This window comes from Anopheles gambiae, chromosome 3 (genome assembly GCF_943734735.2).
Source record: "Anopheles gambiae chromosome 3, idAnoGambNW_F1_1, whole genome shotgun sequence".
Classification (NCBI taxonomy): Eukaryota; Metazoa; Arthropoda; class Insecta; order Diptera; family Culicidae; genus Anopheles; species Anopheles gambiae.
In genome coordinates this window covers 91,576,658-91,602,634 of record NC_064602.1, presented here as the reverse complement: position 1 = coordinate 91,602,634, position 25,977 = coordinate 91,576,658, and the positions used below count along the sequence as shown (strand labels likewise).

General features: G+C 43.0%; 1 protein-coding gene and 1 long non-coding RNA gene across 2 annotated transcripts in view; one reads left to right on the top strand and one right to left on the bottom strand.

The window, feature by feature from the left end:
- Positions 1 to 25,977, bottom strand: part of LOC1280796 (zinc finger HIT domain-containing protein 3) — a 76,094-nt gene that overhangs the window by 38,666 nt on the left and 11,451 nt on the right. The gene's annotated exons all lie outside the window — the stretch shown is intronic.
- Positions 19,236 to 25,977, top strand: part of LOC133392725 (uncharacterized) — a 93,192-nt gene continuing 86,450 nt past the window's right edge. The window contains exons 1-2 of the long non-coding RNA XR_009765777.1: positions 19,236 to 19,736; positions 20,232 to 21,915. This is a non-coding gene — a long non-coding RNA (uncharacterized LOC133392725). The remainder of the gene's footprint in view (positions 19,737 to 20,231; positions 21,916 to 25,977) is intronic.

The following is a 25,977-nucleotide window of genomic DNA, read 5'->3' as shown; positions in this document are numbered from 1 at the left end:
TTTTTATGGTTTAATATTGCCACATAGAAACTTTTAGCTCATTTATTTGTAGCTCATTTATTCTTAGCTCATTTATAGTAAATGGAATTTTCAGGATTGATTAAATTTATTGTTTGTTTTAATGTATATAATTTTTTATTTTTATACAATTTTATTTTATTTTATTATTTTGTTTTATAATTTTATGTTATGTTATTTTATTTATTTTTTTTACTAACTTTTTTTTTATTTTATTTATGTTTTGTTATTTTATTTTGAATGTTAGTTTATGTTTTTTTATGTTTCTTTTATTTTATTGTATTTTACTTTATTTTTTTATAGAAATATACGTTTTCACGACTTCGACCATATTTTCAATCTTTTCAACTTTCAATTAAATCAAAATTCACTCTCAATGCGCCAGAAACCTTATATATATATGCCTATTCTATTATGATTTCGACTCAATTCGATTGGAAGTGAGAAAATGAATTCTATAGTACCAACTCAACGGCTAGTTATCTACATTGTACAATAAAAAATAAAATTCACCTAACTATTGTTCTACGAAGGTCAATAGGTTACTAAGTCACTTGTAAAATGTACCCTTTCAATAGCAAATTCGAGTTACATATGAATTACTATTTTGCAATTAATTTGGAAAGTGTTTTTAACGTTTTTTTTTTGTTAATTAAACTATTATCATTTCATTATTCCTTTGCCACATTGAAGGATAGTAAGAAGCCATTCAATAAATTCTGACAGTTTTAGCTGACCTGATGATGCTTGGAATGAATTATTATTGTTGTTTGCCTTTTTCTTGTTACACTTTATCATTCCCTTTGCTTCGCTGCACGTGCTTCCAATTACACGGATGATAAATTTCACCTCAAGGCGCTTCTCTTACTTATTGCACCTAATTTATGCTTTCTTCGCATAAATGAGGTAGCAAATCATTTCACCCGAACTCGAACCTCGTAACATTACCTTCGGGCGAATGTTGTTTTAAAACTGTTCGAAACGACACGCGTCAGTCCAATAGGTGTAATAGTGCGTGCGAGCCGCACTGTAGCACTAGAAAGCGTTCGTTCGGCAGCAAAACGATACAAAGCGATAGCTTCTCAATTAGTGGTTTTAGCAGCAATCGTTTCAATGTAGAGCAAGGTGTTTTTTTTTTTTGGGTGTATATGCGCTTTATACTAGGAACTCACGCACAGCAACACGTGTTTTTGCTTCGTAGTACAAATAACGTTCGAATCTAATTGCATTTTGTTTCTGTTTTTTGTGTGTGTGTGTGTCTGTTTTCGGCATGTGTCGTTCGGTGTTGTTGCTGCGAGTGCTTTTCCTCCACACCGGTACAGTTTCAGTGCGGAGCTTTCCGGGCAACTGGTTTTGCGATAAGAATGTCCGGGTCTGTGTGCCGTACACGCCCGTTCCGTGTGCGTGTAGTGGTGGGCCTCCGACATCGTGCCACCGCTGATTAGCGTCAATAAAAAATGTTGCCATTTTTAATTTCACTCGTTTTCACTCTCCCTCGCCGGTGGTGGCAATGTGGTGGCCACGGGCCAGCTGCCCGAATGGCATGCGGCAAGGTGGTACCAGAAAATAAAAATGTGGTTCCCTCGGCAGAGGAGAAAGGTTAGAAATATGAATGACAGGCTTGGCGGGCAAAATGCGAGAGCATAGGCGAGGTGTGTTGAGGTGGTATTGGAAAAAAGGCACACGACTATGTGCGTAATTGAAATAGAAACATCAACGGGGTTAGCAAAGATGACGTCGGAAGTATCCAAGTGTGTGTATGTGTGTGTGTGTGTGTGTGGGAGTTCGAAAAGGTGCGAAAGATAAGATACTTTGTACAGGAGGTGGATGGGGCATGGTAGGTAGCAAAAAAATGTGGCAAGGGGATTTTGTAGAAAATTAGAGCACACAAATGTCTCCAAATTTGCACAATGGGTAAAAATCAAGATTAAGTTGATCGATGAATGTATTCACGTTTTCACATCAACGCGCTTCACAATATATTCATTATGATAATAATATTTATCATAGGTGTTTAATCACATGTGTTGATAGGTCCGTTTTTGACCATCATGTTTTTAATTTGTCATGTAAATGGAAAATTTATAATGGAATACATTATTCGAATGTTTTATGATACAGTCATTTGTTTGTCTGTTGTACCTTAAAAGCCTATTACAACAGACAACGTATATAACAAAAACGATTATATTTTTCAGATTCATGTTCAATTCTGTGTGTTGAACTATTTTCTTTATAGCATTTGTTTTGAGAGCTTTTTGATTAACTTTTCTTAAATTATTTATATAAACTGAATATGTTAAACAGCAATAACAATTACCTTTAAAATTATTAATGATGATTACATTAATCAAAATAGGTCACTTCTATAATTTAGGTAAAAAATATGACAGTTCAGTCTGTCAGTGGTACAATATTCATCATCCGAGTTGTATCTATTTGACAGTTACGTTCTGTCATACTGGTTTTCAAAATTTGTGTACAAACAAAAATGCATTTGATTTTTTAAAATTGATTGCTGCTTGAAATAGTGTAGTTATAGAAATTTTCATATTAGATAAGAATAATAATAGAATTATCGAATTATACAGTTTTTAACATTTCTTGACAAAATGTCAAATTGAAAGATACAATCAAGCTACAAATCAATTATTCGTTTATGAGCTAACCTGATAGAACTTACGACGAATCTGTATGTGCTTACATATGTTTAAGGCTGAGATAATCTAGGTGGATAATCTGGTTTGGCGTGTGGTTTTATAAGATGGATACCATGATTTTAGTAGCCAAATGTCAAACTCCTTGTAAAAAAACGGGTAATTTTGTTATATCCAAATTTTTAAACAAATTTTCTTTCCTTTAATGATTTCTTTAACATACAGTGCAGAGTCCAAGCTGAACAAAAAACAAATAAATTAATTTTAACATATTCTTAGTATTCATAATAGGTGGAAAGTTAATTGAAATTGCTATTCGTCCGTTTCATGTACCAATTTTTCGTACCATTTCAATGTAAATTCCATGGATAATATAATGAAATCATGCCTAATGAAGCGAGAACCCCAAATTATTGCAGAGAAAATATTTCCTAGACTTCAAGATTTAGAACCAGCATTTAAACAGTTTCTATCACATTTTTTTTCCTAAAACAAAAGCAAACTAAACTACATTCGTTACCTTGCTGCCCTCTAAGCGTACCCACAGTGGTGGTGGTGTTGGTGGTTCGATAAGAATATTCGCCAACGCGTTTCCCGCATGCTTGGACCGTTCCAAAACACGCACACGCGCTCGTTGCTATGCGTGTGTAACACGAAGCGAACGTCAATCCCACATTCGCCCGGTCAACGACCCTTTCTGCGCTATGTTATGTTTTTTGTTTCGTCTCTCTCACTCTCTCTCTCTCCCTTCGCCCTCACGTATGTTGCGGAGGTTGTTCTCGCCGGGGCGGTGTGTTTAGTTAGTTGGCAATGATCTAAATTTTTGGCTACCTCTCCCCAAACCATTTCGCACCCAGCCGTCCCTTGTACCTCCCGTACGATCACGATCACGAGTTGATGATGCGGGTACCAGCTGTCCCCTCACGCACTCTTCTTCTTTTTTTTTCGTTCATTCCCGCTCTCATTCTCTCGTGAGAGCGCATACCTGCGATTGAGAATTTGAATTTCGATCGCACGATCGAGTGCGAGTTACCCTTCCGTTCGAAATGAACGCGTAAAATGAACCAACCAACCTCAGGTCCCGGTTTGAAAAAAGGGAAATCGGCAAACAGGAGTCGCTCAATGCCGAAAAAGGGAACCGTTTCCGATGACCTAAAAAAAGAAACCGCCAGGGCGGCACACGCAGAAGTTGCGTGCCAGTTTTGCCATTCTTCGTCTTACGCATTTCTCACGCATGATGATGATCGCGCAAAATCTCAGCCCGAAGAGAAGTGGAACGGAACCGTCGACTCTAGCGTTGCCCCATTCCACTGCTTTTCTGTGCGTGTTTTTTCTTCTCCCACCGTCAGTGCAAATTTTCAAGGTTTCACAGATGTTTTGTGGTGCGTAAGAATGTGTGTGCGAGAGCGCGATTTTTAATTTTGGCAGCCAATTTGTGTACGATGCGCACGTTGATGGTGGTGGTGAAGCGACGAACCGCGCACACAAATTACGACGCACGGCCAAACACGCTTCACCACTACAGCATTGGAGCTACTAACGCTCCCTACCGATTCTGGTTGGACGAGATAGAAAAAATAATAATAAAAAATCTACACAAACATCTAGCACATACCACCGACGCGTAGATTCGTTCAAGGACGGCCATTGAACTGCGTGCGTCGCACCTAACTGAGTGTGTGTCTAACACTGGCGGCATTAGACAAGCGTTAGCAGAAGGTAGTGGAAGTGAATGGCGCACCTCGGACCACTTGCCACCGAGAACGACCAAACCCCTTTGGTCGCTTTGATCGCTCGTCCACGCAATGGCACGTTTTCGCACACCGAAAGTGCGTTTGGAAGCGCGTTTGACCGCATTTTGGGGGTCTAAAGCGTCGTCACCACAGCGAGGCGTACGGGGAGGGATGCGTATACGTATACGCAACACCATCGGTCGGGCAAGGTTGCAAGGTGTTTATGTGTGTGTTTTTATTGGGTCATTTTTCCGGGATTTTCGGCTGGAGCCCGGGAGAACGCACGTCGGAATGATAAGTGTGATTTGCTGCTATTATACGCTACCGGAAGGTTTCTCATTTTCTATCTCCCAGCGAACAGTGACCCAGTTTACTTCTTTTTGGCAAATAGTAGCGTTAAGCAGGGCTGTTTAATGTAATTTAGGGTAGATTCGTGTGATGTACTGTATTTTATATTGTTAACCGTCTTCTTCTTCTTCTTTATTCGAAATAAGCTTGTCATTTCACGAGACTGTATCGATAATCAAGCGTTTTGTATTCTGATTTCGACTGCATTCGGATCGCGAAAATGAACCCCAAAGTGAGCTTTGTCAAACGAAAATCCTTAAGCTCGGAGTTCAAATATCTCAATTTCAAGAATATAATGTGCTTTTTACAGCTACAACTTGCATCAAACATTTATAACCAGCATGTGACTGTATTCGTTTGAGAATCATAATCCTAAAATTCATCCTAAGATATTAGGAACTTTGGAACTTGGGATGGGAACGTTGTGTTCCAGTAATCTTAGTTACGTAGTTAATTCGCACTAAAGTAGTTATTCTCACTAAAAACAATCAGATTATACGATTTTTATAACGTTATTGAGATATAAAATTGCTGTTATCATAAGTCTGCTCAAATACCTTGTAAATTGATCATGAGAATAAAAACTGATTGTATTCACATAGAAATAAGTGCATTAGAGTTAAAAATGGATGCCCACTACCCCAACAATGCATTCCTCAGACTTAAAATTTAGCGGCATCGCCTTAATTGAGTGTAAGACAGCAAGATGGGTAAACTGACGAATGTTCTATGAATTTTCAGTCTAGTTTTTAAATAGTATCCCATACTCGCTAATCCCGAACATAAATTGCTTATGAAGCGGAGGTACTTTTGTATCATCATATAGAATCAACTCGAAAAAAATGTGAATGTAAATATCAAGAATGAACAGAAATAGTTAAAATGGAGGGTGCAAATCGTCGTTACAGATGATCGAATCACGATCGGGTCGCGTTTTTCTATTCCCCTTCCACCATTTACGCCCTCTCCATCCATCCGCGATTGCTTAAGGTCAAACCGCGAAATCCGGCTCGCTCGCTCATGATCGGAAACATCTGACCAAATAAACCATTCGGAGGCCTAGCCACGGCCAACGCAGCCGAATTTCGCGCACAACTTTGCCCATCAATCCCAATCTCCGTTTGCAATTTTCAACGTGATCGCTAACTCACACACAGACACGAGACGGCTGTGAACGGAAACGTGAGGGGTAGATCGCGGATGTTTCGCTAATGTTTTTTTTTTCTTCTTCTTCCTCCTCTTTTGCTTTTGGTTGGCCTTTACGCATGGCCTCCACAGCGGTCGTTCTTTGCAAATTAAGAAACCGTCCCGCACCATCAACTCGCATCGTTTCAGCAGCAGCACCACCACCAACACCAGTGCAAAACGGTATCCGAATAATCATTTCGGTTTCGGGCTGGTGCTGCTACTGCTGCCGCTGTTGCCTATCGCCAGCTAGCGAGTTTTGCTCTCCTTCCCCTGCATCGCATAGACCTAACCTAAGCTAAAAGCGCTAGAAGCACCCACAACGTTTCAACCCCCTCCCCGAGTGGGGATGGGAGTAGATTTAAAAAGCATTGCCATTCAAGGCCAAATTAGTTTCTCGATCGGTTCGGTCGTTTGCGATTTTTTCGGTGATCGCATCGGTTTGGCAAAAAATGAAATTGCTAGGTGATGGTATCTTAGGCGTTTTTTTTTGTTTGTGTGTATGTCCCTCTAGGAGGGACCTTTCTGGGGATGTGCCGGCATGGGGAGAAATACATATTCAAATAGCAGCTACTAATGCGGAATTAGATCAAAACGGTACTGTTGGGTTGCTTTTTGTATAATAGGCTCAAAGCGTTCGACAGTGGTTCGGAAAAGTGTTTATATTATTGGCTTAAAATAACTGCTTAAAGTAACCTCAAAACAACATACCTAAAACACTTAAAGTTCTACTTAGGTTATGCATTCAAATGTATATATTCCAATAACTATTTGAAACTAATGTAACCTTCATGCAAGATGCAAAATATGTATATTAAAAAATAATATAAATTTGAAAAGTTTTTGCCGAATTGTTGGGATATTTAAACACATTTCATTGATATCTTTTATTCTCATTTCATTTTAATTTAAAGCAATATATTTTTTGCTTTCGTTTTAATTTACTTTTTTTTCTTTATAGTTAATTTAGAGCAATATCATCCCTTTTTCCTAATTCTTAAAGTTTTAATAAAATCAAAACATTATTTATAGTACGCATAACTATATTATATTTTATCAGTTTTACATTTAAAAAATTCGAAAAAAAATTATATGAGGTGAAACAAATTTGATTGTACTTTTCCATATGATTAAGAAAAAACTATTAAAAAATTAAGAGTAGATCTTCGATGTCAGTTTTGCACAGATCATCGGCAGAATCGTTACCATATTTTTCATCCAAACACAAAAAAAGCCGACACAAACAATAGTTCCTAGGAAATGTTGAACCCAAACCTGATAATAAACCACTTTTTGATGGGACTGTTATTCACGTCCATGTTTGTCGCCAACGGCCGAGGTGCAAATGACAAACGTGACAATCGACATACTGAATGAATCACCTGTCACACAGCGCAATGGTACATCAGCAACACACAAAAACCTACCCTAGAGCGCAAAAAAACAATCAAAGAAGCTGTGCAAAACGTTCAACCTTTGCCGGGTGAAATGGTAACAATTAATGAACCGAACCGAACCGAACCGAAAGCAACCTCAGTGTCCTTTCGGGCGCGCAGCAGCGCCTCCGGGATGGCTCAAGAAATTCAAGCAGCTGGAAAGCTTCTCCCCCCTTTCAAGCAGGCGAGGGGCGGTGAAGGTTTGGGGCCAGGTGGGTCGACAGACAGAAAACTTCGAACGCGCGCCACCATCACCACCACCATCAAGCGAAGCAGAAAGCCATTAAACGTTCATGAGGCGAAAGGCGCAAAACCTACAAAACAAACCGGAGCGCCCGAAACCGAAGAAGAGAGTGGCTCCGGACGTGGCCAAAAGGAGCATGATTTATGGGTGCTTTTTGCAGCAGCAGCAGCAGCAGCAGCAGCAGCTTTCCCGACCATCACGCTTCTCCCCCTCGACTGTTTTGTTCTCGGGGACACGTGCGCGATGGTGGACGAGAGTTGCAGCGAGTTCCCAAGAAGTATTGGGAAATTTCGTGTGTATGTTTGTGGAGCCCATTCTTGCTATATGACGATGGGCAAGATCCAAATCGAGTTAGAAAAGAATTAAGACTTAAAGTGAGACCTTGCTCGCACCGCCGCTCGATGGCGGATCACTTGCAGCAGGAGTGTTTATCTGAGTGGTAAAAGGCATAGTAGGTGTCGGTGTTTGGATTTTGGTCAAAGAAACATGTTGGACTATAACTTTGAACAACTGTCCTCATTAGTTCATTTATGAAGGGCTCTCAGAAAGGTCAGCTCATAATAACTAGCTTAAACTTGTCCCTGATGGACTTGATCCTCCAAAAAGAACTTCAAAAAGGCATCCTCGTCTACGTGAACTATTTTGACCACCCAAGCAATACCTTTTCTATTCAATATCCCACAGTGTTTTCTTGGTACGATGTAAATCTTATCCTCCCAGGAAGAGACTCCCGGGCTACATTCATTGCGTTTGAACGAGCGCCAACTGCCCGGCCATTGCGTTCCATTCCATCTTCCACCGGTGGCAGCAGCAGCAGCAGCAGCAGTCCGTTCAGCATTGCCCCGGGGGACGTGGCCCTTGCTGGCACCACGGGTCGTGACTGGAGCACTGGTGTCGGTCAGAGCTGGCGAACCAGAAACTGAGGTTGAGCGCGTGGTTTTCTGGGGTTCTGGGATTTTTTGGTACTTGTTTCTTGGTTCTTAGCCGTTTTCTTGCTCCTACCCGGTTTCGCAAAGTTTGTGGATATGGTTTCTTTGCTCTGCCATCTCATGCCCGGTAATGTTTTGCTGTGTGACGTGTGTTAGCTCTCTGCGTTTTTTTGATGCATTTGTTTTTTTTTGGAACTATTTTTTTGGCTGTTGTTTCTGTTTTGTTTTGCTTTGGCTTGGTAGCTTTTGCTGGTAAATTAATTTTTCAGTAGCTGTCTTGAAGTTTGGCGGAACATTTTCAATTTCTAACGCATTTTTCTTGTTTCAATCTTTTCATTTTGTTTTTTCTTGTTGCAAGGACACTGATGGGATTTTGGTTCCAATAGTGACAACATCATTGGAACTCTATGTCTTCCGCAAACCGCAAACAATATGCTGTTTTATTTATTTATTTATTAGTTTGTTTATTATAAAATTCCATGCAAAATCTGATTACATAGTTCTACCAGTTCCTCTTCACACTTTTCCTCCCCTCTTCAATAAGTGACCCCTGCCCGAGCCACACAAGTTCTATCACGCACTGGCTGAAGTTCAATCGAATCACCGTTGCCCTTGGTATGCTGACAATCGGCGAGAGGAAAAGCGGTACAAAAATAGTAACAAAACACAGCGACAAAGGTGAAATCCTCATCCTGATGTGTGGATTTATCCATCCAGCCATGCCAGCCGGGCGGTTTTTTTTCTTCTTCTGGTCGCATCTCCAATCCGATTGGAAATGCAAAACAAGAGCGGAATTCACTTACCGGGTAGAATAGGTGGGCCTGGGGCTGCCGCTAGTTTCACTCCTTCACGGGATGGCATGAGGTCAGGATTCACCTTCTTCCAGTCGCCTGCCGTAGGTTCCGTGGTGCTGCTGGTGCAGGTCGCGTTCACGCGTCCGTTGGCTACGATTGATTGAATTTCATGTTTTGATTGTCTTTAGTTGACATTGCTAGCCGGGCGGGTTGGCTGCATACGTTTATTCGGTGGTAGTACGAAAAGTGTCCGGTGAATGTTTTTTTGTTGTTGTTGTTGGAACTGGTCTGTGAACCAAACATTTTACTTGTGGGAGAAGGATTATCTGAATATTTAGTTGTTTCGATAGTATTTATTGTTAATTAATCCTCTCGTAATTTATGTATATTAATTTGTACATGATTTTGTAATTTTATTTTTATTTTTTTTTTACCTTGAAGATCCATCTACCTCGTCTTTTTTGTATCAAACCGTATGGATGAACCGTTTCGCCACAGAATAGCATTATTGATCGGTAAAGCGGGCCTGATGAAAAATACATGCTCATGAAAATTCTATTCCACCCTTTCCATCCTAATAATCTACAGAATTGTGTAATCGCTTTACATGTGAAGTGGAAGATGATTAGATGTTAAATATATGGGTCAGTTTGTGTAACTATGTAGCGGGGCAGAATTGTCATATTTTCCAGTATAGCGTTCCGATGATGGGATTACAATGATTTAGCTTTTTTCTTCGTTTATCGCCGCAATGTCTTTGCTTAGTTACCAAACAGTGAACTGTCTACTGATAAGGGTTTTGTGGTATTGTGGGTAAGGGTAAGGGTCTTGTGGTCCTTTGTCAGTCTTTGCCGAAACAACTTTTATGGTCTTAAACACTATAATAACTCCAAGGTTTTGTTAATAGACAACGCAAATCCAGGGCCAAGTCAGCTATCAGTCATGGAACTCATTGAAAAACCTAACCGTTTCTAGAACTGATCTTACCAATCCTGGAATTCTTTCTGGAACTTAGATATAATTTTTTTCAAATTAATTTTATTTTTATTTAGGTTTATGCTTCTGCCAGCAGCAGTCACCAAGACTCCTTATGAAAAAAATCCTTAAAAAAAATTAAAATAATTTTCCTTTTTTCAACCTGCACTTTGCTGCACTGCTCTACCTCTACCATATACTCCTCCTCAACTCTAATCATTTGCCTTAACGTAAATAACGCTTTCCACGCTTCAGATCCGTCTTATGATTTGTGTCGCAAAGCCTGCCTGTACCCTGTGCGGATAAATCGCAAGGTGGGCTGCGAGCGTAAATAAATCTGCTAAGCGCGCTCGCGGACGCAAAACAACCTCCCCGTGCGGTAGCTCCAATCGCGTAGCGGAACGAGACCTACGAGTCTATCCCCACTGGCGGCACCGGAGGGGAGAGGAGTAAAAACGGTGATTTAGGACCGCAACGGCCCCGGGACACGGGACGCGCAAATATGTCAGTAGGAAGCGAACGAACGAACGAGATCCCACCGGCACACCGGCAGACGACGACAAACGGCAGTTTCGCTTCCCCGCTTGCTCGCCGAAATGCCGAAAAACCAGATGGCCTCAATTTGGTGGGGAGAGGCGCCGAAATGGAAACGATTTCGCAAATCGTTCATTTTTCTGCCCCGTGTCGCTGTTTCGGTGGGCCGTTGCTCTCGTAAAGGTTGTTTGATGTTGTGTCGGGGGATCTGCGTTTTCGCGAAACCTGCGATCCGTTGTCTCATTGGAATCGTTGCCGGCTAGATCGGATTGCGGTACACGATCGTTAAGAGGGACAGAGGGCGGTGGTGGTGGTGGGGGTGGGCTTGGGTTTTGGGTTGCAAATTACGCGATCGTATTGATATATAGAGGGCATGATTAAGGTTTGGTTGGCAGTGCGGCAAGGATGGGGTAAACGAGTGTAAGTAGAAATCTTGCCGCCCAGCAAATCTCTGATGGACATCTTTGTGTCGTTTCTTTTTTTGTTGCTGTCTAGCGTTTCGAACAGGCAAGGAAAGAGCTCATTGATTTTTGCAAATGACATAGCTTTGGATGTGTTTTGCATCTTTGTTAGCCGGTTGTGCTATTTTCTTGTAAACAATCCTATAATTATAGATATTTTTCAAACTGATTTAGGTCGAATTAATGCCGAAAACTGTGAGGAATATCTTATGTATCCTTATCGAATTTGCGTTGTTTTTTCTCACTCCTAATTTTGAGTGTGGGAAACTATTCGGCACTGTCCGGTCTATTATTCGCTAAAGAGAAAATAATACCCTTGAAAATACTCAGAGCAACATGATGATGATGATCATGATGATGACGATGTTTGCCGATTTCCGACTGGTGTGCCGCCGTCCCTGTTCACTGTTGCCAATCTCAGGGCAACGCGTGAAACGAGTAATTTCGATCCGGTCAGGTCGATTGCGAAAGGTGCAAAATGCCACAATTTGCTGAAGCTACTGAAGCGGTACAGGTAACGAGACGTGCCTTTGAGAGGGTTGTAATTTAATCGTTTATTGACGTCGACAGAAGCGCGGGGGAAAGCGAAGGGAAATTCGCTCCCCGTTTTCACTCATTCCAATCCTGCTGCCGGTGTTGTTTGCTCCCGGGATAGCCGGGCCGGGCGTGTGATGTGCTTGGTAGTTTGGTCAAACTTTTGGGCTAACTTTGTTGATCTAATCTGCCGCACAGTGGCTCGACCCAGTAGCCACGTGGGTGGAAATGTAATCGGGACTACCAACAGGTGGCTACGGTACGGGGCTGTAATCGTGCAGTGACCCAGTAAAACCTGAAGCAGAGCGCAAAACTTGCCCGATTCTGTGCTTGTAATTAACTGTGCTGCTGCTGCTGCTGCCGGTGGTGGGATTCACCAAGTTCCAGCCATTACCTGGGAAAAGTTTTCCGCTGAAGTGTAATTTGATAGAAAGTGTCTGGAGTGATGCAATTGTGCAACCTGTGGAGTGTTTTTGGGGAGGGATATATGTGCTAGGCAGACGGTGTACGGGGAAGTTTTCGCAGTTCATTATCCGCTCGGAGTTTGCTTTATGAAAGCCAATATCAATTTAGTCTTAATTAAAGGTGACTGAATTATTTTATGTACAATCAATCTATTGTGATCATATGAAGCACATCTTTTTCCCCATTTTTGACAATGAATGTTACAATGAACTGCTGGATTTGTTGTATGTGCTTGGTTGGATTTTGTGTATATAGTGGCTCTCCCATCGTTTTCCTGAGTCCACAATGTTTAAACTTTGTTTAAAAGACACCGACATACGGGTATTTCAATTGTAATGATGAACTGAACATTCGCAGCTTATTCGTGCTGTACGAGGGATTTGTTGGATGTCTTAACGAAAGTATCAAGTTGATGAGGTTGTTCCGTCACATAGTGTTACACACTACAGGAAATGACAATAAATCTGACATATGACTTGTTCAGAGTAACTTTATATTAAGCTGCGACGCTTGAACATCTCTACAGACAACATCAGAAGAAGGGGAGGGAGAGTAGGGCTTGTTATTCTAGATTATTACAATCTTTTGTGATTCATCCCAAGAGCGCAGAAAACTTTTTTGATTCATTTTGAGTAAAATCCTCCACTGTAATACTCTTTTTCGATATGTCAATATCTTTTTCAGGGCGTTTTAGGCTCGAGAATATGTTCTGTGGAATCTGTGAATTTGTGGTAATTTATTAATTCTTCCTGTTTGGTCTATTTCACATTATATTCCTGTGTTCGTCCCTGACTTGCTGTTTCAAAGTATTATTCTATATTCCAGTCTCGAGGTCCCGAGGTCCTGAGAACAATTCACACGACTTAATAACATGTCCATCATGGCTTCAAGCCCCGTATGGATCGTGTCCTCCATACGTAGGACTGACTATCCTGCTATAAGTAATCAAGAAGTCACTGATGGCCCAGTCCATTAGTGGTACAGGCAGGTCTTTATCGACTACGGTTGTCGCGCCAAAAGAAGGAGAAGAATGAGAAGAAGAAGATTCTATAGTTCCTTGTTGGATTTTAGTCCCTATTTTATTACTTTTGCTGTTTTGCTGGAAAAAATAGATTGGTTTCAGTTCCGTTACCTTGGCTCAATTTATATCCAAAGGTTTCTCTCAAAATTTCCCTGGTACTGGCCACTTTTCCGAGGCCTGACACTGATTACAGTTATTGTCTACTGGGTAACCTTAATAACTCAGTTCAGAACTAGATCGGGTAGCTCTAAAGCTCTAAAGCTCATGTAGGGTGCATGTAGGATTTCATTTCCCACTCACAAGCTCATGAGCAGGGGTAGAGCTTGGCACTCCATGGTATTTACCAAAAACTGAACCAAAAATCCTCCCCCAAAGTAGTTCCCCTTTGGAAAGTAATATTACCCCACTTGGGAGGGAATCCTCCACGGGCTGCTCTAAACCATGTGCAATATTGTAGTATTGTAGAATTGTTTGCTAAAAATACGCAACTATAGTTAGAATAACTAACTCTCTATGTTTTCATTTGTTTTTTTTTTTTGTAAAATACTTTTTTCTACTTTACCATCCTTGAAATGAGGTTATCAAGGGCCCTTGTTGTTATAAAATATTGAATTAAAAAAGCATATTAGTAAATGTCACAAACCTACATCTATCCATCATTTTTTGTTTATTTGTAGGAGACACACATACTAAAGCGAAAGCTAAAACTTCATCACAAAAAACACATAAAAAAAAGGTTCATCAAACCTCATCAACGGCATGCCGACTCCTGTGCACTAATTGTTAACCAAATTATTCTCTCGCCTCGGCACGACCCCGCCGCTCACCTTTAGCACTGCGCACTAATGCACTCGTTAGCGTTCCCATCCGGTGCCTTAGGTTCGCCAATCCCCAGGCTGCGGCTAATTATCTGCATTCGATTTGCCAGGCGGCTGACATCGTGCAGCATTCCCACCTCTTCTTATCGCCGGCTCGCAGCTCTCGCGCACACCGTACCGATGCAAGCTGTCAGTTTTGCTGTCAACAAGTTTGGGCTGGCTGCACACCGGGACCACGAGATAAACGCGATCGGTGTGTCTGTCGGTCAGAGGGAAGAGAAGATGTTCTCGCTCACTGATGTTGTCACAGGGGGAAGTGGTCACAAACTGTCATATCACCCAATGGAGGAAAGCGGGGTGACACTGCTGACACTGCTCCATTATGCTGTGAAGCTTTTTTCTGTCACGCCTCAATCCTGCTAGTGGTGCCATTTCTCATTCCCCCCCCCCCCCCCCCCCCCCACAGTTGCCTTCCAGAGAGGTGCAAAAGAGATAATTTAAAAATAGGTAAGAGAGGGAGCGAATGAGGGAAGTGGTGGGGAAATGGGAAGGAAAAAATAAACTTTATCGCATACCGCAGCATAAATCATTCATAAAAGTCTAACTTTAACACACAAAGTTGCGGTCGCACTGCTGCACCACCCAGGCCGATGATTCTATTCACGGCGTGCGTGGAGTGGCAAGGAAAAGTGAGGGCAACATACAAAAAAAGGACGAATGCAAATATAGCTCTTTGAGATTGGAAAATAGAATAAAAGTATCGTTTAACAGCCCGGTGCAGTGGCAAAAGGCAAGAAGCGGTATCTTCACGCTGGCAGACAGGGAATGGATTTCTTATTCTCTGAGTTCCTTTGCTCCATTTATTGCCCCCAAACGGAAGTGTTCACCGATGCACCGATGCAGTGGTGGTGGTGATGTGAGTGGGATAGCCCTGGACCGTGTTTGACGTTTCATGGTTCATTAATTTGTGTGCGATGGAGCTTTATGCCGAAGCTCCTTGCTGCTCCGCGGTACTACGACAACCCTAAACGAACGTTATGATTTCTTGCCCATTCTCGCTTCTTTTGAAGGGTTTGATTGGTGGAGCAACAAAACGAACGCTGTTTGTGTGTGTGTTTGTGTTTGATGCGCAACTGCTGCTCCCGTTGCGGGCGATGCACGCGATGTTAGTAAGGACAAACAAAAATAATAAAAAAGAAATGGTAACAAAACATTCCGAAAACCGCATTCTTACTTACTCGGGTGCATCAGAAAATGGGGGTACAGCTGTGCAGGGGCTCATTAAAATGAAGGTTCGGAGTTTATTAACTCGTTTTGAAGTATAGAAAAGCAAGTCGTTTTGTTTGGAGAAAAAAAAGTGAAAAAACGCTCCCGAAACGCCACTCAAAATGCAGCTTGAAAATGTAATATGCAGTAAATTTGAAATGCAATTGCTGCAATTCGGCACTGCAGGGTGTAACGTCTGGTTGCGGTTACGTTTTTGAAATTTATTCGATGTCTTAAATTTGCTCAATTAAATGTGGAATGATTCGACGTTTTTGCCACTTGGGGGCTTGAAAAAAAAAAAAAAAAAAAGAACAGAAATGAGTTGTCGATCAGATTGTGCAAATGGTGGTAAAGGTGCTGCAGCGGTGCTAATTACTTGTTTTTATGTTTACAGTGCAATCCGCTATCGAAATAAAACTGAAATTTGAAACAGCTCTTTTTGTGTGTGACAGCGCCACACGTCACGGATCAGGTGGAATCGGATCGATCAAGGTGGAGCGGGAAAACAGGAGGACCAAAATTCGCTGGAATTTAATATCTTTCGCTCGCCTGCACCAAAATATGACCCATTTGTCGTGTTTATCAAGTTTGCTCACGCCAATCATTTAGACATTGTGGAGCTAAAAAAAAACACACTAGCAAGAAAAAAAGAAAAGGCAATGTAATGAGTAGAAGAATAAAAACTAAAGGGGTCAAAGAGGGCATGAACTCGTCCTCCCCTTCCCCCACCCTCCCCCGGCACGTTTAAAATGGATATGGCAGAAGAAAACATAAACTATTGCGCACATTAATTATCATTTATCATTCGCGTTTTGCGTTTTGCTCGTGACTGGCGTCGCGCAGCAGAGGGCAGGCAGATGGTGTACGGCTACGGCTCGGGCCGCACGACAGGGCCCCATAATGTGTTTGCGATAACAAAGTAATGGCGAAATTAGAGTGGTTTGAGCGGAGAAGCTGAAACGGGTCGATAAACATAGAATTTAATAATTTAATTAAAAGCAGAAGTTTTGTGTGTTAAACGTTGTTTTCCACAACAAAACAAACACACAACGCTGTAAAATGAGATTCAATCATTTGAGTGGAATGTTGTTTACAATTCAAAAGGCATGATCTTCCTTTTTTTGTCTAATTCAAAAATTAGTTCGAAATGGAAATTCAGTTCACACGAGCCAACCAGCTACCTACCTGCCGAATCTTTCTAGCACAAAACTTGTTCCGCATTCGCGGAGTGGCAAAATGGAAAGGACTGACTGGCTGAAGAGATGAAAGAAAGTTGAACGAATTCTTGAAATTCCGCACGAAACTTTCAAACTGATCGTTCATTGATAAAGCAAAAAGCGCGAAAGAACGAGAGAGGGAGAGAGAGTGAGAGAGCCCGTACCAATAAAAAGGGCGAGAGAACAGCCGATCAGGAGATTGCTGAGGATCGAATCTCGAGCGCTGAAGCTTCCAAGCTTCTCGAAGGTGTTATTCGGCCGAAGGAACCAATCTTCTCATCCACCACTAATCTCCCCCTTGCCCAGACGGAGCCGCCGGGTTTATGTGTCAAGGCAAGCGGCAAGAACGGGATGCAAATATGTCCCGACAGCATGGCACACACACATTCCAGTGGCGGTGCTGGCGGCGGGTTGGCCCCGTAAAATCCCGTTAGCAAGCGGCATGATTTCATTCCTCTCGTGTGTTCTATCCTTTCGATTCCAGTTTTTTTTTGCCATCTCCGTCGTTTCAGGCTGCCGTGTCGTCGTCATCCCTCCGCTCGCAGAGAGGTTTGGAGAGTTTGCAGCAAAGCCAACAGCAAAAAAAAAACAGCTAACATATCGGCAAAAGATGCTTGGAACTGGGCAGTGCCTCGGGCGAAATTTTGGTTCCGCTTTCGGACACAATGCTCGGGGCGGGAAGCGCTTATCCCTGAACATCGTGTATCGGCCGAACGCATACAAACGCACCTTTGCTGGTCAGTTTGCATTCGTTTTGGTGTAGTAGGGAGGGGTTCACTAAAGGGACACTCAAATGAGGGGAAAAATTGGAGTGAAATTTATCTCATCAGATGAACATTTAAGGCGAATCATTCATACTTTGCACTTGTTTTAGGTGCTTTTTGTTTCAATTTGGTTTTTATTTAGATTTTGTTAACTTTGTTTTTACATTTTCTTTAGTCTTGTTGTAAGTTTGACTACTCATATATTTTTTTGAGTTTGTTTGATATTCATTTATATCTGTTTATTTTGTTTTGGTTTTTTCTTAATATTTTTAGTTGTTTTACCTTATTTTGTTGGTATCACATTAGATTACTATTAAATTGTTTTTCACAAGAAGCAGCAACTACCTGTGCTTTTTTAAAGTATTATCGTATTTAGCTTGATTTCGAATAACCAGATTTTTGTACATTTCTTTGTTATCGTTAGTACTGCACATTTTCTTTCATTAATAAAAAAAGAATGATTGGGAATGTATTGAAAAAATGTTAAAAATGGCTAATTTCATGATTTTAGTTTGAAATTTATGACGATTTAACGTTTCTCAAGAATTCGTGAAGAGTTTTTTTTTAATCCTTTCTCGGGATAATTCAATTTTTATTCAAGTTAAACTGTAAAAAAAAAAAACAAACAAAAATGTGTAAAACCTGGGAACAAACCTGAAAGAGTGTAAATATAAAGCTATGTTTTAGATTATACAGTTTTTAGATTAAAACGTACAGTAATAAAAATTGTAAAAAAAACATCATAAAACTATCAAAAAAGAAGTGGGAGAAAAAACACTCTGTTCTATCATTCTTTGAACATAAAGCAGGTAATTGCAAGCAGTATAAATACATTACAACTCCCACATGCTCACGTTCCTTTATCATCAACGTATTGTTATCAAAAATGTTGGTGCGCTGCAAAAGTGTTGCGAATTACGGTCAAGGTCGTGTATTATCGTTATCTAATCGGTTGTTCAGCTCTGTTTCGTTGCATTAGATAGCGGTTAGCAGCTTCTGTCTGCAGCAGTTACAGCTCGTTTTTTTTTTTGCGGTACACAGCTGTCAGATGATTGTGTAATCTGTCTACCAGTGCTCGAGTGAAGAATTGCTGTATTGTATAACATTGTCTCCATGGTACGGGGTTTATGGTTTTGCGTTTGAAACGTGCAATAGATTTATTCATTGTATGAATCTTTACATCCGATTGCAATTGTGTTGATTCAAAATAAGGAACACAATTAGACCCCTGTTGGTCTTGGTGTTGGTTTATTGACCATAACATGTTTAGAATTCATTTACCGTATACTTAAACGTATCCTTTTCGATCTACCCATAACTAAGGGGAATCGGTCTCGCTCGGTTTATACTTTCCCCAGGTATAACGAATTTCCCCTGCCAGCCCCGAGAAAAAGAAACCTTCTCTCTAATAAAGAATTTGCTCCTCTCCCATGAAAGGATCGTTCGGCAACCGGTCGTATTCTCAACCGTAGGGCAGGAAAACTTTGTCTCACGGGGGTTTGCTCCTTTTGCTTCCAGCCGCGAACGGTCCTCTCCGCATGTCCTCGGACCCGTGTCTGTACATAATGCACGTTTTTGAAATGCTTGAACTGTCGTCCTAGCCAGCCAGCCAGCGCGCGGACCTCTTACGCAAAAAAAAGAAGCCGCACCGAATGGAAAGGAGTACGGGGAGAGAGAGAGACTTATTTATCGGCTTGATTTATGGCTTTCCGGTAGCGCGTTTCTCGCCTTGCCATTTTTTGGATTCGGTCGCTCGCTTTCTCGCTCCTCTTCACATCCATTCTCGCTCGTAGCTCGGCTACCTCGGTTGCTCCTTTTTGCGTGCAGTTTTCGGGCGGTTTTCGCGTGTGTTTCGTTCGTGCGCCCAAACTGTCGGCGCACGCAGTCGCGCCACGTGTTGGCCAGAGCGCACACAGGCGACTGGAGCCCATGGGCCCAACTGCTACCTCACGGCCAAACGGACGAACCGATTCGCAATCGCATTCCATCGGTGAAACGGTACAGTCGCACGCTCTCTCGCACGGGGTTTCGGCTAGCGCAGTGTGGCGCGACACTTGACTGCACTTTGGTAGGCTCTGGTCTGGCCTGTTGTGGGCTGTTGTGGTGTGTGTCTGAAGTGTGGTGAAGAATACATTGGAACAATCTTTGATTCTTGTGCTGTGTGACATATGCCTTTTGTGATGTTTCAGTGATGTCTTCTAGACAGTTGAGTCCTGTTACCTGATGTTAGGATACTTGAAAGGATCTTGTATGTGTTTTGGTATTAGTAGTATCACCGTGAATACATATCATAGAATTCGTCAGAATCTAACCATTTCCAGTTAATCCTACAAGAAGGTTAGTATTTCACTGTGCCCTTGTGTGCTCTCGCTCGCCACATTACCATTCCCTCGGTGCCGGTTTGCTGCCATGTGTCTGGTGCGCGTGTCTCGCATTAGGAACACGTTTAGTCCTGTCCGCACGAATGCGTGTGCCCTTCGTCCGCTTTCGAGCGTTACGTGTCGCATAGCTTTGCGGCGGTATTCGGTTGCATGAAATTTGAAAATTAAATTTACTTGGTCTCCCGCGTTTCGGCGATAGAGCGTGGGTTACGCGGGACGGTAAACACAGCGACACATTCCGGCATGCACGAGAGCTGTCCAAACACGGTCGTGCCAGCTCTTCCAGACTTGCACCGGGCTTAAAGTTACTACATACAGACGCAAACAGACACAGCGAGCGAAACTCGGGGACGGGTTTTGTCTGTTTCATTTCCGCGCGCGATCTAACGATCTTTTTGTCTTGGAATTCATGCCTTTTTTTCTGCTTTTGTTGTACGCTTTCTTTCTGCAGACTATCATCGGGAGCCGCCTGAATCGTCAGATGAACCGCTACGTCGTCGTTGCCCTTTTTTTTTTGAATGTTAGAAGATTACGAAACCGGAGGCAAGATCTAACAAAAACGAAGAAATTTGCACGAGAACGTCGCGAACACTGCAGCACGCAAAATGAACCACCACGAGAGAGGAAGAAGGGGTATAGAGCGCGTGTGTGTGTGTGCGTGTTTCATTACTCTCCCATAGTAAGCTGTGCTGCTCCCCTACGCAAATTTTCGTCGGAGCGTCGTCATTGCGTGTGTTTGAAGCTGCCAAACCCTGCCCCGAAACGAAAAACGCACCCCAAAAATTGTTCGAATAGGGGAGAATTAGTGAGAATTCACCAGTGCGTGTGCGTGTGTGTCCATTTTGAGACGGGGAGAGAGAGAGAGAGAGAGAGAGCAGAAATTCATGAGTGCGCTAAACTTCGCGAACGAAACCGAGAGAAGGAGAGAGCTCACATAAGAGGGGTTAAAAAGAAGGATGAAGAGAGCGCGTACGTACAGCGGAATGTATTCTTGAGCGAAAGCGAGAGGCATCAGAGCAACCTGAAGCGAGAGATACAACAGCAAACAAAAAAAAACAGAAAAAACCCGGAAGTACCGCAACCCCCGTTTATGTCAAAAACGCAACCCCTATCGTGCGGCGATCGGGGGTAGGGGTGAGATCGAGCGCGAGCGTTTCGTGAGAGAAAACTACCGAAAAACCCTCTCCTTCGGCGCGAGAGCGAAACGCGCCCTGGCTCGTGGGGGGATGTTCAGCGTTCAGGGCAACCGATCGGATGCCTCCGGTTTTATTGAAGTTTGAATTTGGGCAGCGTTCGGATCGGGGTAGTACAGCCTCTCGTGCACTGGCTGGCAGCTCGGTCGTGCCTCCGCTGCTCCCCAGTGTGTATGTGTGTCCGAGTGTGTTCCTGTGTATGTGTATGTGTGTGTGTGTGTGTGCACATACACACGGGGTGATGGCGCTTTTGCGTTCGCGGCTGGCCGTCACTTTTCCTTGTGAAGGGATCCTGGACAGTGGTTAGTGCCGCTAGTAGTAGTGCCCGTTTACCGTCGTCGTCCCGTACAGTACGCTTTCTCCACCCGGGTCGTGTGGTGGTCCTTTCGCCGTCCGGTTTGGGGTGCAATGTCCTTTCGAATGCTGAACCAACAACATCATCAGCAGCAGCAGCCGTAGCCGTATCCTTAGCAACTATCTTAGTTTGCAGTGTTATAAGTGTGAGCTACATGCATCGAAGTTTTGTGGAATCGGATCGAGAACTAGTATTTTAGAAGTAGTTTAGAAGTTTGTGTTTTGAGTGATTTTTTTAAATAATGAAACCGGTCGCTAAACTTTCCAGTGTTTGCAGTAATGGATGTGCGTGCTTTACTTCCTATGCCATCGTTGAGTGCAGTTTTGAGTTGCAATTTTTCGGCCAGCTGAGTGCATTCGTTTGAGTCGCTTTGTGTTTCATCGGTTTTTGCTTGGTTGGTTTCTGTTTTGCAAGTGTATTGTGGAATTGAAACGATTGACACTTCCTTCAAATCAACGCTGCCGATGTTTAGTTGCCGCCGTGTACACACAAGAGTGCTGCTTGCAGTGCATTTTTTGTTAATTTTCTGTTTGAATACAACGCTGAGTGTTTGCAAGAAAGCTGCTGCTGCTGCTGTTATAAAAAAGGTAAACTATGACATTTTAACTAGTTTTTCTAAATTCTGTAAAAATGTTTTCCAACATCTCAAAGTTTCTAAACCTTCAATGTGTGTTCGTATGGCCGTAAAAGCGTTAGCAATCTATCGCCCGTCCTCACGCCAAGTCTGCCAAGCTGTCCGGCATCTGGTGAGCAACTCACTTAGCAGCAAAAGCAGCCGAGATAAGTGATGTCAATGCTGTCAATCGTGTGTGGGCAACCGGACGTGTGCAATGTTTGACGTCGATGTCAGTCGCGGGAGAAAAAAATAATCCTTCAGTACGATCTTGTTTGTACGCGCAAGAAACAGTCTGGCAGGAAGAATGACTTCATACTATACGATTTCAATACGAAGACAAGTAATAGCAAAAAAGAGGCACATAAGCATGCAAAAATGAGTAATATTTGAGCATGTGTCACTGAGGGTGATAGAAACTTTCCCAAGAAACTTGTTTTGCTCGCAGAACGATCCAGTCGAATGCTTTCAAATTGAATCAGAGGTAAAATGTCCCTTCATTGCCCACATCTTGATGGGGTTCGCTTTTTATTGCTCCTCTGTCCTAATCCGAGCTTCAATTTCTTAAGAAACTGAATTTCCTCCCGTTAGTGGCTCCCGTCCAGCCATAATGTGTCAATCGAATATATTAGCGTCATCTGTTCGAGCTTTCCGTTCCACTGACCATTACTGACGTTATTGATAGTGTTCAAATCACATACGCACATAGACCCACACACACACACACACACTCATTCGCCACCGCCGGAAGTAGCAACCATCCTCTGACCACCAACGGCGCACCAACGGACAAAGCGATTCATGTGTGTCTGTTTTTTTTCGCAATATTGCAATCCCAAACGGAAAGCAAACATTTGTTCTTTGCTTGCCGTACCGCAGACTTATCTCCCCGATTTCCCTCTGGTAGCACTGATCTATGCGTTTCCATCCACGAAGTAAGGGGGGTTTCGGTTTCCCTCTGCAGCGTTGGGGTTCCGTTCGTTCATTTCCGGTTCACATTTCCGCTCCCGCGGCCGGGCTGTGCTTTCCCTTTTCTTTTGGCGCAGCGGTTTCAAGTTGCTCGATCCACGGTACCGGGATTTGCCGGGGAACTGGCGGCAGAACGCGCCACATAAAGGGCAAACAAAAGCAAGAAGAAGCATATCAGTGGATGCTTTTTGAACGCGAGACGTCGAGATTGTTGGCAAATTTGGATGGCGCTGAGCGGGGAAGAGTCGCTTTCCGGGTGGCGTTGGGTGGCCTCCAGCAGCAATTGGAATAATCAAACCGATCATGCGTGGCTGCGGGCGAAGGGGGGGGGGGGGGGGAGGGGGGGGGGGAGAAGGAACCAGTAACGAGATCAATAACCCCTAGCAGCAGTGATCAAGGGGAAGGTCTGAAAGAGAAATACTGAGCGGAGAGGGTTCTAAACTTCATGGTTTAAGGAAAAAATCGTACTTCAGTTTGAAGCAAACTGTGGTGTGCATCAAAATGTGTATGAAGCTGTTCAAATTGGTTGAAGACGATCCTGATTGTTTATATTTCTCATGTATACTCTAAAATGTCTTTTTGTGAGTCATTACGATGCTGAACAAAGAGAAACTTGGACAGAATCAGAAGTAATTTTTCTTTGAAGACCTATTTCAAAATTCCAAAACATCATTCCAATTTCTATTTGAAGATCTCTTCTTCAGTTACCAGGGTCTTCTTGAGAATGGCGTCCAGGCATCAACATTATAACAATTTGCAAATTAGACAACCTGATAACTTGGGTTTGGGAGTTTTTAGGTGTTATAGGTGACAAAATGCTTTCAGACGTTAATAAACTGTCGTTGAACTCACTGGAGACTGCTCCATTAGGTAAACTTCAAGGGAATCTAAAGCTTAGGAAGATATCTTGTAAAAACGAACTTAATGCGATGAACTATTGAAGAAATCAAGGGTTTGAATATAGCCTTGACAGAAGATTAACATATAACTGCGAACTATCATTTATTTATGTGGATAAATAGTATTAGATCATAGTACAGGAAACTAGAACTCAATTTGCACTCTGGAATGACTTCACTCTTAATGAAGAGGCAGTTTAAGTCCTCACACCATGTCCATAATATGGGTTAACTTGTAAACTGCTACAGGTACTCAAATTATGAGAAACCAGATCCAATAACGTTCTCTTGGAAGATGTTAAAAGTTTGCTATTTTACAATTGATCAAATAATCTTTCTGGAGCGCATCTCCAGTCATAAATCCTTTAAAAAGGGCTTTTTGGGGCCCGTTAAGCGTATATTGTCCAAAAATTCTAAAGACATTCAGAAGTTCAAAATCGTTCACCAAACACAAACACACACCCAGGCCATTCCAATCCGGCCACGGCTTCGGCTGATGTCATTCGCCGTTTGTTCCGACGCATATCGCCTAATCTAAAGACCCCGCTACCACCGTCGTCCGCGGCCACGGTCGTCGCCGTGCGGGACCGAACATCGCGAAATAGACAGCCAAAAGGTTATGCGTTACCCCTGACGCACTCTCCGTACACCATGTACCGCCGCCCTCCAAGAACCAGAAGGCCCGCCAATGTGTCTTTAAACACACACACATGCGGGCGCGCGCTTACATACACATACACACACACACGGACTCTTCAACCAGCACAAAGAGCCGAATTGTTGTGGCCCTGCCGTTCAACCCGCGTTCCAAATTTTCCGCTCACCCTTGCAAACCACACTGTGCTACCGGCACCACCACCACCACCACTGCCTCTCCGACTGTCCGACAAGCGCAGAAGCTTAGACAGGCCGGGGGTGCGGCAGGGAAAGGGGTCTAAAACATATACGCGCGCACCGTTTCGCGGTTTGCGTATGTATTTATGCGAATTTTACGCATTCATTCGAGTGGCAGCGGGAGGCGCTGGCAGCCGAAGTGCCCCGTGCAGCAGGTACGGAGGTTTAAGGGAGAGAGAACGAGCGAGCGAATGTGAGCGCGCGCGCGCGCGCGCGATGAGGCCAGTTCGCGCAAAGTTTAGCGAATGTGACCTTGGCACGAAGGAAGTTTCTAGTTCTTTGCAACACTTTGCCCTGCCGGTGGACTGCCTGGCGTTGTTGCGCGCCACCCTTCTTTTCGGCAACATCTTCTGGGCTGGACCCTGAATCCGTCCCGCTTCCAAACCGCCAACGTGTTGTTTTTTTTTTGTCTTGCGAGCGCTCACGCTTCTGAAGCTTCCATTTGCGAATTGTGGTCTTTAAAAGCGGTAGAAGCAAAACAAAAAAAAATCAGCAACCAACAGAACAGAACACACACACACACTCACAGATGGACGCACAAAATTTGGCAATCTTTTTTTTTTTTACTTGGTTTGCACCCCACTCACTATCTTTCGTGTCGCTTCGTCTTGGTTTACTCGGCTTCTTTGCTTATTCGGACCACCGTTGTCCCCCTTTTTTGTGGCGGTAGTACACACACACACAAGGGTTAGATTGTGCTCGCCCGTTCTGCTGTAACCAAATAGCACTGATTCTTCCACTCTCAGCTTCCGTCGTAGTAGCGCTGCCTCCTAACGCTTCATCCCTTCCTCTAAGCATCTGAAGAATGGCCCCCAAAACTGATGGTGGGTTGGTCATGGCTCTATCTATTGCGTGTCTTAGTTTTAGGAGTATTGCGCATGTTTGAAGAACAAGTCAGTTGGGGCGATGGTAGTGACGGCTTGCGCCGTATGGTTAGGTTTCGTGCTTGGAGAATATTTCAAAATTCATCGAAACGTCCAAGCTTTTCAGACAACACTGGTACAATGGATTAATGCACAACATCTCCAGGAAAGTAGTAGCAGAGTTTGTTTGATCAGCAATTAACACAGTACTGTCTCCAGAATAGACACTCAGATGTCTCATCTTCAAGGAATCACAAGTGCCATTAGCAATCTAATGAATGCCACTTGCGTCATTAATCGGGCTTTGGTTGGCAGTGGTTCGTTAGCGTCCTGATAATCCTGGACATAATCCGCTGTAAATGCTACGGATCAAAACTCAAACGTGCCTCGCAGGTCATTCAATAATTAAGT